We start from the raw sequence: 13,065 nt of genomic DNA on the forward strand, positions 1-13,065 counted from the left end.
TCAGCATTGGTCGGACTTGTGAATATATATCATCATTTTATACATTCTATATTTATATATTAAAGACGCTGGAATGTATAAAATGACATACGTTTATCGTGTCGGTCATTTTGACGTCATAAACTTGATGTAAACTTATTACGACGCGCTGTCATTTTCTCAAAAGACGTTTCTCACTAAGTGATATTATTTGAACACATTTCTTGTATACAAACTACAACAGCTGTTCCTGTTCCTGTACATACGATCATGCCACTTCTCTTTTTGGGGGAACTATTGTATTCCACAATACAGCTGTTTGTTGTATGATTGTCATTGCTTTGTTTGTTTGTTGTTTAACGCCGCACTCAGCAATATTCCAGCTATTGACGTCAGTCTGTACATAATCGAGTCTGGACCAGACAATCCAGTGATTGACATTATGAGCGTCGATCGACGTAATTGAGATACGTTGACATGCATCAACCAAGTCAGCGAGCTTGACCACCCGATCCTGTAAGTCGATTCTTATGACAAGCATAATCACTTCTTAAATCATTGCTACATCCCTCGAGGTATAAGATAGTGACGTGAACAATTATAAGCTCCGACGTTCATACAGTTTGTCCCTCACTCTATGGCGGTTCATGCTACAATGAACTCACAAACAGTGAAAGTAAATTCTTAAGTACATCAAATAGATACGTGTAGGAAGCGGATCAGGACACAAGTGTTTATCTCAATTCAACGAGTGGTCAAAGTAGCGGGCTATATAAGTCATGCTTATTGGGGCCTTCATTCTTTGAATGTTAAGATATATCGTTAGAACACAGTGGTGGGAACTTATCATATTCAAATGATAAATAAGGATCAGCTAGACAGTTCTTTTACCCATTTTCTGCACAATTATGTTTTTCTTGTTTTCGTGAGCAATTGATTTCTCGATCCGAAATATATCAGTTAAAACTTCATAAAGTAATCAAATGAAAACTTTTGTTTTTCAATACTTGATACACGTGTATATGTTTTATTTATATGATTTAAAAGAACATTGAAGCTGTAGCCAAGCAGAATATGGCATATTGTAAACGCAAATTGTTCTGTAGCGCTAGCACACTGCCGCAGTTTAACCTGAGCCGACCAGTCCTTGTTTTAGCCCCTTAATGCCGAGCGCCAGGCAGGGTAACAGCAAGTACGATCTTTTAACCCCGGACCTTCCACTCTCCGGACTGACTAGACAACAAACTGAGTGAGTGAGGGAGTATGGATTTACGCAACTTTTAGCAATACTCCAACGGAGGACACCTGGCCACAGAGGCGATCGTCACAAATGTAAATGACATGCATCTCTTAAGAAGCTTGTCACAGGTGTGACTGCCAGACAAGCCTTAAGAAACTTGTCATAAAATTGACGGAAGTGTGACGCTTCAAAGGATGTCAAACCTAACGCGGAATAGCGAGTTCATAGTTGGATGCCAAATGGGTGAATTTACACACAATATTTTGTCAACACTCCTAATTTAGATTATTTGCCACTCCACAGAAGATGTGTACTTCATGTCACTGCTTTAGTTACGCTACATGCCTCTGTACGAATAGCCATTATTTACAGGTCAGCCAATCTTGTGAATGACTTGGTGTGTACGGCTATCCATGTGCACCATTTGACTGTAACCAAATACGACATATATGGCATTAGTCGTTATCATGTTTGTTGTGCCGCAATTCCTTCGTCGCAAGTCGCTCATTTTTGGCACGCCTAACTTCACATGTATTCGTATGTAATATTTGTCGAGACTCTAATCGTTCTAATCTATTAGGTCAAACCCCGTATTGCAGAGACCCCAGTTGTCAGACATCCAGCTTGTCAGACAGTGGAGTAGCGATGGCTTGTCAAAACAGAAGGTGTACTTATTGTGGTAATGCACCAGTCCTAATAAACTTAATCTTCTGTATAATTAAGATCAAATGAATAAAGACGTATAAAGTTTATGGACAAAACTACTGATTTCCTGATTTAAACGTATTTCATTTCACCATAATATGAAATAGCAATGGTAAACACTTCATCTACCAAGACACAATCGGATTGCATATTTTTTAAATTTTTTATACGAGGGCTCGTCAAAAGGTTCTAAGCCTACGAAACAAAACCAACAATTGTGAAAGTGTTTTAAATCATATTTTTCTACATAATCGATAGTGAAGCTTTTCAATTCCAGTCAGGATGATGTTTTCTGAAGCCACCCTGAAAACCCCATTCACGGCAGCTTTGAGGTCATCGTTGTCGTCACAGTGCTTTTCACGAAGGTGCTCTTTCAGTTTAGATTAGTAGCGGGTGATGAAAAATGGGTCTACTACTACGTCAATCCGTGGAATGGCACCAAAGAGATTCAAGTCTTCAAGATCGGTGAAGAAAGTTATGGCCACTGTATACTGGGATGCAAAAGACGATTACCGGTACCTACTATGCTGATTTGCTGCATCGCCTGAGAGATTCTATCAAAGAAAAGCGTCGAGGAACAAGACAAAACCATCATGTTGTAGTGAGTGAGTGAGTGAGTGAGTGGGTATGTTTTTACGCCGCTTTTAGCAATATTCCAGCAATATTCAGTGCAGATCAAGAGACATATGCAGGTTGTGATTGGATGATATTGTGTAAGATTTCTTATATCTTTTAAATGCACATCCATCCAGTAATTAAAATTGCCCATATTTTTCATTATTTGGTGCTGACTTTTTTTAACAAGATGGCTTGTGCTTTATGTGAGCACAGATATTTTCAAGTAGGTGACATTTGTTGCGGAACTGGGGTTGGTGTGTTCAGCTTCCTGTACTCGGAAAAGGAGCTGGCTAACCTAGCCAAAATTTGTGTTTTCATTGCAGCTTTAAGGCCAGACTGTGCACATATGTAAATGTAATGGCTGTTGAATGTCTAGTTATTTTTAAAAAAGCGTTACTATAGAAGTCTATGGGAAAACATTTGGTTGTGTGTAACCTCTACAACGCTATAATGTTGATCGTATTTGGCGATATGCATCTCACGTGAAGAGAAGATCGGTCTGACACATTTTATATAAGTTTGAATCAAAAAATGAAAAGTGTTTCAAAGCGTCATCTATTAAGTAGCTTAGTTAATCTAAGAGAAGGAGCTTACGTTTACTAATGCAAGAGAAATTCAAAAGATCATAACTGTGGTTGCGTTTGAAAGATGCGGTTTAATAAGTGACAGTCTTAGTTACCTTCTGTTCCGTAGAAACGGACGCTATTTCGCCACGGTTGGGGGAAGAAAATACATTGAACCAGTCACGATGTGTATTAACGTCGTTGATTTGAGAGAAAACAAACACTTAAGGATCTTCAGTTGACGATGTCCCTGTTTGATCGCAACAGATATAGTACATAACAGTTTCTTTATTTGTTCCTTCCACGTGACATGTTGGGGTTCCGCCGACATCTGAAACCGAAGTCAGTTATGCCACAGTCTTCAAGTCACATCAATACACGTTTAAATACTGACGGCTGTCATTTAACATTGCATCAAAACTTTTTATCAAAATATATTAATTATGAGTAAAGTCACTAAACACGGACGATACTGAAGAAAAACATTTTTGACCCCCGCTCAAAAGAAGCTTTGCAAGGGATATTGAATTAGGCACGGTCCGTCCGTCACGTTTCGTTCAACGCTCATAAACCGTTCAATATTTCACGGGGCACGGGTGGCCCATGCAGTCGTCTAAGGCGCAATGATTCGCTGTTCAGAGTTGCGTCCCTTTGGCGCGCAAGAGATCTATGGTTTATCCGTTTACCACTTCGGTGAAACGAAGCACGAGCACGGGTATGGTGCTGACAAACCTTGAAACATTATCGGGGCGAACCGGGATTTGAACCCACAATCATAGGTTTCTGGCGTGCCCAAGGGACGCAACTCTGCACAGAGAATCGCGGCCCCTTAGACGACTCGGCCACCCGTGCCCCCTCATACCCTGAGATTGCGGGAAGTGGCTCACAGTGCAATACATAAAAAAAACCCAAAACACAGCATCACACATCATGTGGTTGAGATGAGGTGAAATGGCGTTTAACGTCGCGTTCAAGATTATGATGGTGTGTATGGTTGCTTGTACCAGTCTGGACTGATTTATAGCGCTGGGCCCCCGATATACCATGCCGCAGTTGCACATGAATACCCCCTCAGACACATTTTAATGACTCCAAGCCGACAGGTCCTTATGTTAGCCCCAGAGGTCTACAGATATGGCTACTGATCCTGCTTGGCTAGGCCTCGTGCCCTCGCAAAATTGTTTCTCCAAAGTTGCCCAAACTTATAAAATGCCTTCTCTACGTCACAGTTAGACACTGATTTTCAGTATATTAGACTGTTCTTTTGATAATGAAAGCAATTATCTCAGTAGTTTATCCAGATTCCCGATGGTTAATTCTGACTCGATCACCGAATGACAAGGGTGACGCCATGTTTGTTTATAAAACAGTGAAAGTAGTCCCTACTTGACCTTTGATATTTGCATCTCTATCCGCATATGACCCCAACGGATATCGTTTTTATCCGTTGGCTTTATCCTGCCGAGAAACCTACCCATTATATGATAAATTTGAATATCTGTTGTTACTTATAAACCTATTCATTGGGACCGCTATTAAGTAAGAGACTTCTTTCTATAGGCATTAAAACCTATCGTGAGGTTTTACTTTCCAGTCGGGTTAAATCTCATAAACAGGGACGTTGTAATGTCCCTGGGATTTTATAGGATATTCATGTCATATTTGCTATAATATCCCAGGGATTTCATAACTTCCGTTCAGATTGTAACATGTAATGAAATGTAAAATCAAATGACGAATATTTTCTTTATATACCCGAGGATTGAACTCGCAACCTTCATACCTGTAGCCCAGCGAGTGTACCACGAGGCTACACATGTGTTGATAAGCGTCACTGGTTTTTAGAATGTCTTTTTCAAGATCCGTACGCCAGCAACATATATTTTACGCGCGTTTCCTAAGGTTCACGGAAAGTATGTTCGAAACATCAAAATGTTGATAAATGTTGTTTTAAGTTTCTTTTTTCGGTTTATAAGTATGAAAAAATCACTTTCCCTCGGTTTTGGTAGACAGAGCATGCCCTGGGGGTCGGGAAAAACCGCGGGGGCTTTACTGTTAACTAATTACTGTTGATTTAGTAATGTTGCTCTTTGAGCGGCCTCTCTGCACTTTGAAACTAGCGGTCATGAGACAGCTGTTGTTGTCCTCTGTTTTGAATCTCCGCATTGTTTTCACCTATAGGTTTTTGGTTTGAAAAAGTATAATTTCGAACCCAGGACTTGATAGCAAAGCTAAATTTCGGCCTTCATTTTCTAGTTTTCAGTGATATTAGCGCTTGTATTGCAAAGTCGGCACAAGGTTACTGAACGTTGTGTTACGTCACATTCCAACATTCATCCACAACGTTGTGATGACGTTGTGTGTTTCTGGGAACATACATTATAGATTCACGAGTCTAGAAAATTAAATCATCTGTGTGACCAACTTAATGGACTTTTTGGTTTGTAAGGCACCAAATTTGTTTCCCTCACCTACAATTACACAGACGTTCATCTTATGCTGGCGTTTCCTCTGCTTTTTGGCTTGATATGCTGTTTACGAATGCTTTTATATTGCATGTAGTATGTTATGACACACAGTAAGCCAATAAAGAACAACCAGTCTCGATTTCATTGAGCGTAAAAGGCAAAAGAGCGGTGAACATTACATGAGTACGGACATCCAGTGTTCGCATCCAGATGTGGTAATGCTGACTGCTAAATAGCTCACTCACTCACTCACTCAATCAGAGTATCAATAGACTTCTCAAACACCACGGGTATATATGATATGTGAGTTTACTGTGCACAAGTACTGCCTATATTCTGCTGTGTTTTCAAGTGTACGGGAAATCGACTGATGTGATAGTTTGTATAAAATTATATATTCCACATTTTATTATATATGCCTATCAGGTTATGTCTACAGGTGTAATCGAGTCTGAATACCCCCTGACATGCTGTATGTGAAGTTAATCTTGCCAACGCACTATTTTATGGCGTGCGTTGGCAACACAGAGTGCTGGGATCTAACTGTAGATTTTATGAGCGCTTACCGCAACAACAGCTTTCGGAAGAAATTGGAACACGCACTGAACATTTTGTGTTTAATATTTTTCGTATTAGTACATACCTGTGCAGTTGAGACAGATGGGTTTACCTTATAGGTGAGATTATCTTGAGGTATTGCATAGTGTCAGGTAAGATTATCTCGAGGCTATGTAATAGTGTCAGTTAAGATTATCAAGCACCTGGGTCCACTTTCTCAAAGCGATCTTAGCGCTAAGATGATCGTAAGTCCTATACTTTAACATAAGCTGACGATAGTGTTAGCGCTAAGACCGCTTTGTGCAAGTTGGCCTTAGTACCCAGTGTCACTGAAAACTGTCCGTTAGGTGAACATTAATGGTGTACACATAGGGAGCCTCGTTGAAAGTGTGTACTTGCTTTGTTTTCCGATTTAATAAAGAATTAACTTTAGTGTATGAGTTTGAATCTTTATAGAGTTGGGGCAAGACTGAACGTCGGAGCTTGCAATGAACTCATACAAAGTGAATTCAATTCATATAGGTTTTTACATGCACGCTTTGTATTTCGAAAGATGTATAGTAACGCATAAGTTTATTTTCAACAATTGGTTATCCACCGGAACAGATTCCATTGGGCGTGACATGCATAAAAGCTGTGAACATTGTATGAAAGGATCGCTGGAAATCAGTGATGAAACCAGGGTAAGGATGTCCTGCCCTAACGGTTGCTTTCACCACTCACACAATTTGCATAAAAAGTAAACGTTTGTTTGTTGCCTGCCGTCGCACATCAGTTACCTACCAGACAACAGCCTGTAAACAAACCAGACAATCAGGTGATTGAGCTGTCATGCACTCAGCCATGAAGCAAACAATGTGACAAAGATATGTAATTCATTCAACCGTGCAACTAGCAATGAAGCATGGATATGTAATTCATTCAACCATGCAACTAGCAATGTAGCAAGGATATGTAATTCATTCAACCATGCAACTAGCAATGTAGCAAGGATATGTAATTCATTCAACCATGCAACTAGCAATGTAGCAAGGATATGTAATTCATTCAACCATGCAACTAGCAATGTAGCAGGGATATGTAATTCATTCAACCATGCAGTTAGCAATGTAGCAAGGATATGTAATTCATTCAACCATGCAACTAGCAATGTAGCAAGGATATGTAATTCATTCAACCATGCAACTAGCAATGTAGCAAGGATATGTAATTCATTCAACCATGCAACTAGCAATGTAGCTAGGATATGTAATTCATTCAACCATGCAACTAGCAATGTAGCAAGGATATGTAATTCATTCAACCATGCAACTAGCAATGTAGCAAGGATATGTAATTCATTCAACCATGCAACTAGCAATGTAGCAAGGATATGTAATTCATTCAACCATGCAGTTAGCAATGTAGCAAGGATATGTAATTCATTCAACCATGCAACTAGCAATGTAGCAAGGATATGTAATTCATTCAACCATGCAACTAGCAATGTAGCAAGGATATGTAATTCATTCAACCATGCAACTAGCAATGTAGCAGGGATGTGTAATTCATTTAACCATGCAACTAGCTATGGAGCAAGAAAATGTAATTCATTCAACCATGCAACTAGCAATGGAGCAAGGGTTTGTAATTCATTCAACCATGCAGTTAGCATTGTAGCAAGCATATGTAATTCATTTAACCATGCAGTCAGTATTGTAAGAGGGAGATGTCATTCAATCAACCTTATATTCAGCAATGCAACGGGGACGTCATTTGTTCAACCATGCAGTCAGTGTCAAAAGTAATTAAAGTGCGACAATGTGACAACGCGACATTTTGATCATTGGGGGCACGGGTGGCCCAGTCGTCTAAGGCGCCGCGATTCGCTGTGCAGCGTTGCGTCCCTTCGACACGCCAGAAACCTATGTTCGTGGGTTCGAATCCCGGTTCGCCCCAATTATGTTTCTAGGTTTGTCAGCACCATACGTGTGCTCGTGGGTTTCACCGAAGTGGTAAACGTCTGAGACCTGCATCACTTCGGGCTTTCCTCCGACATTAAGCTGACACGCCGCGATATAACTGGAATACTGTTAAAAGCGGCGTTAAACCCAACTCACTCACTCACTCACTCACTCACTCATTTTGACCATTTGGGGTATTGTCGCGCTGTCACACAGTCGCGCTTTGAATTCTTTTGTTTTTTTACTTTTACCAAAAATATATCGCAATCTCGCAGTGTCGCAGTGTCGCAGAGTTAGTCCATCTAATATGCGTAGAAAAAGCAAAAATCACTATTGCTGTAAAGTTCTGAATTATCAGCATTGTGACGCGTTAGGCATGGCTTCACAGCACTGGAGAAAGTAACGCCAAGTTGAGACAGAGGCAGACATAGTCAAGCCGTGTTGTGATGTTACCGAATCGTACAATACACTCTCTAAGTATTTGTCCATCCCAAAAAAGCATGGCAAATATAGCCGGCTCATATCACTACTTGCGGCGTAAAACAACAAACCATCCAACAATTTCCCCACTTGCTAACATTGTTGTACACCTGTATCATGACTAGTCAACTAAAAATTGCTGTCTGCTATAAAGGTATGTAATCTACATCTTATTACTTTATATGAAAATATGTAACATCATATACTGAATTGAATAAAAGATATTTAAAAAAAAATAAAAAAAAGTATTTGCCACACTTACTCTAAATCATTCGGGAATCACAAGACAATATTTAACAACATTATAGAGGTAAGATCACTGTTGAAAATTTCCCAAAGGGTGGGCTTACGAAGGAGCTGATTTTGAATAGATATGTAGAATACTAAACGAGCTCCCGTGTAATACCAATTTTATTAAACGAGTGAATAGTTCACGAGTTTCATAAAATTGGTTTTACTCTGGGGCGAGTTTAGTATTTTATTTATTACTGGCCATATATAACGTTTTTAGAATTATACTGTTGAGTGTGAATAGGCTGTCACCTTCACGATCCACGGCATAATCCAATTGAGTTTAACACAGCCTAGCAATAAGGTTGCTGGGGTCATCGAGTGTGCATAAGCTCCTCTCAGTGAACTATCATCTCGACACGCAATGTCGTTGTATAAGCCAAGGGATGTTGAGAGCTTTCAATATTTGTTCGTGAAACGTGTTCCGAGAGTACACAAGCACGCGTTTTGGTATTACACAATGTGTAATACAGCTGTATGTTTATTAAACGGGTGAAATCTCTTCACGGGCAAGTGATAAATCTTCTTTGGGTTAATGTGGCCATCAGCAAAATCATGATCTAACGTATCTTCGATACCTCTGGCGGACCAATCAGAGTGCAGGATTCTATAATACCATGGTAGAAGGCCCAATCAATGGATCTCTGTTATGGAATTATGGAACGGTTATGAGATTTCATCATGTGTTCATTATGTTAGTTTGTTTATTTGTTGTTTAACGCCGCACTAAGCAATATTCCAGCTATATGACGGCAGTCTGTAAACAATCGAATCTGGACAAGAGAACCCAGTGATTGACATCATGAACACGCAATTGGGATACGATGACATGCATCAACCAAGTCAGCGAGTTTGACCATCCGATCCCGTCAGTCGCCTTTTACGACCAGCATGGGTTTAAAAGACCTATTCTACCCCGGATCTTCACCGGTCTGTTCATTATGATTAAACTTTAATATGTATAAATGATGTAGCATTCTCCTAATTTCTAGAAAGTGTATGCACTTTTATTACATATACTTCTATGTTGTGAAAGTAAATGTTAAATCGTAAAATATATGCTTTACACTTAATGCTTCCCCACCCATCCAAAAGAAATAGAAACTAAAAAATAAAATAAACAAAAATAAAAAATATATTGTGTTTCAAACCTATCTAATGACCAGAGCAACTGTAGTAAATTATTCCTCACACACGTTTACCATGTTATCTAATTAAACTTTGAAAATGATATCAACGGTACACGGATGGCTTTGAATATCGTGGCTGGGGAGTATATCACTGACCGCTCATTCTGCGACCAGGCAACATTGTGTCAGCTTTCCCCAGGCACTCAATGTAGTTGCACACAAGGTGTCCGGTTGCATCAAGCTAGTTTCCTTCTACAAGAGGTGGCACTGCCTGACGATCGAGTCTTGTTATTTGGGATATTTGATTTTCACAGCATATGATGTGAAAGTTATGACATTTCGCCGTAAATACCTTTAAGCAACATTCATGTTGGAGCACCAAGATTCACGAAGCAAGTTATACCTCGGTAAACACACACTTCCAGGTGTTCCATTAAGCACATTTATTCAGAGTTTCAGTGTCTGTTGAGACTGCAACTGCCTGCGCTTCAAGATGCGTCAGTCGGGGTTATCATGTAATCTGTCTCGGTGATAACTTACAATTGTGCACTTACAAGTTACATCTGTCGGTGTTACCAGGTAGTGTGTCTAGGTGATAACTTACAACTGTGCACTTACAAGTTACATCTGTTGGTGTTACCAGGTAGTGTGTCAAGGTGATAACTTACAACCGTACACTTACAAGTTAGATCTGTTGGTGTTACCAGGTAGGGTGTCTAGGTGATAACTTACAACCGTACACTTACAAGTTAGATCTGTTGGTGTTACCAGGTAGTGTGTCAAGGTGATAACTTACAACCGTACACTTACAAGTTACATCTGTCGGTGTTACCAGGTAGTGTGTCTAGGTGATAACTTACAACCGTACACTTACAAGTTACATCTGTTGGTGTTACCAGGTAGGGTGTCTAGGTGATAACTTACAACCGTACACTTACAAGTTACATCTGTTGGTGTTACCAGGTAGTGTGTCTAGGTGATAACTTACAACTGTACTGACAAGTTACATCTGTCGGTGTTACCAGGTAGTGTGTCTGGGTGATATCTTACAACCGTGCACTTACAAGTTACATCTATCGGTGTTACCAGGTAGTGTGTCTAGGTGATAACTTACAACTGTACTGACAAGTAATATCTGTTGGTGTTACCACGTAATCTGTCCAGGTGATAACTAACTACTGTGCACTTTACATGATATATCTGTCGGTGTTACGACGTTATCTGTCTACGTTATAACTTGCAACTGTGCACTTTACAAGTTATGTCTGTCGGTGTTACCAAGTAATCTGTCCAGGTTATAACGTACAACTGTCCACTTTTCAAGATGCATCTGTCTTTGTTACCAAGTAATCTGTCTGTGTGATAAATTACAACTGTGCACTTTACAAGTTAAATCTGTAGGGGTCACCAAGTAATCTGTCTGTGTGATAAATTACAACTGTTCACTTTACAAGTCATATCTCTTGGTGTTACCAAATAATCAGTTTAGGTGATAATTTAAGTTTCAACTGCCTTAGCTACACGGTACAACTGCCTACGTTTCAAATTACATCGCTCTTTGATTTCTTCAAATCTCCGACCTGCATCAGTGCGGTCTTTTCCTACCACATTAAGATTGCACACAAGGATATAACAGGAAATCTTTCCGACGACGTTAAATCCAACTTACTCAATCACATATCAATCCATAGCGAGGAAGTCCAATACGTTCACGTTGTAATTTCAAGCATCAATTCTCCATTCGTGTATGTTCAAGGAGTGTGAGAATTAGGTTTTGCTCCTGGCAATATTCCAACAAAATATCTGGCGCCGGGGGAAACCAGGGATGATGTGTTTTTCTTATCGTGAACTCCGGATCATCACTGAGCTAGCAGGTGCCCCATGGGAACGAGCATTTAATATTCTGAGCGGGAGACTTTTTATTAGAGACAGTTTAAAAATATTTTACTGGCCATTGCTTCACGATGTTCAGTTGTTTCTCTGAAAGGAGGAGCCTAATAATTTGCTTCGGACCCACACCACTTGTTTGCTACTGATTGGGCAGGACAACCCTTCTATTTCCGCGACCACTTGTTGTCATCGCGGATTTTCAATGATTCATTAATTTTCGCGGCTATATTCCCTCTTATGCCCGGTGGAATCAGTGTCGTCGGATAATCACAACTGGTTATTCTCATTTTATATTTTCATAATATCCTTAAAATATCTTCCGATGAAAACAGAGATCAAAGTTATATTTTGAGTATTTACTGAAACGAAATTTTTTTGTTTCCTTGAAAAGTGACAGGCAGCAAATAGTTCGACAAAATGAAGCTGGTGTATCACACACGTCATTCTTCAATATCGCAGTTTGACTTATCGATAGAATCTGGAGTAGCATTTATAATGAGCCCCATGCAGTCTTTGTGCACGTATGATTGTTTATTTGGAGAATCTCACCCAAGTGTCTTTTTATATCAACGAGTGTTGATATATTTGATATCAAAAGAGACGAGGGTGAGGTTATATTTATCATCCAACATCATTGTTCCAACATTTTCAGTTTGTAGACAGTAAAAAAATGTATAGAGTGTAAAAAAGTACTGGTAACAGCTTCAGTAGCAGAGCCATTAGTGATGTCATTTGATTGTGACGTCATGGTAACCAATGACAGTGGTCTGCAAAGCATTGTAATGCAATTTCATTGCAGCGATTTCTATAGTGTAGATATACCTTTATCTCACCCAAACGATATCTACCGTGGGAGCCAGTTTTGGGTGATAAATATCTCTATGCTCCATTTTCTTGGCAGCACATTTGCCTGTCTGATTTAAGTAACAGTTGGTAAAAACACGTGACACATAAGCAAGTTATTAAAACTGTATTTTGTTGGGTCGTCGGCATGGATACAAAGGTAAGCAACGTTAAGACACAGACTAAGAAACAAAGCTGTGAACTTGTTTTTTTCTAGCTCTGTATGTATATTTAATCTTACGAGCTGACATGTAGAAGATGGAATTGCAGCAGCCCGGGCTTGCGCTCCAAGTATTCATTACTGTCACTTTTTTCACGGTAATCTATTTGCACCAACACCGGTACCTAAGGCTAAGT

This window comes from Haliotis cracherodii, unplaced genomic scaffold (assembly GCF_022045235.1).
Source record: "Haliotis cracherodii isolate W230 unplaced genomic scaffold, xgHalCrac1.p SCAF_1, whole genome shotgun sequence".
Taxonomy (NCBI): domain Eukaryota; kingdom Metazoa; phylum Mollusca; class Gastropoda; order Lepetellida; family Haliotidae; genus Haliotis; species Haliotis cracherodii.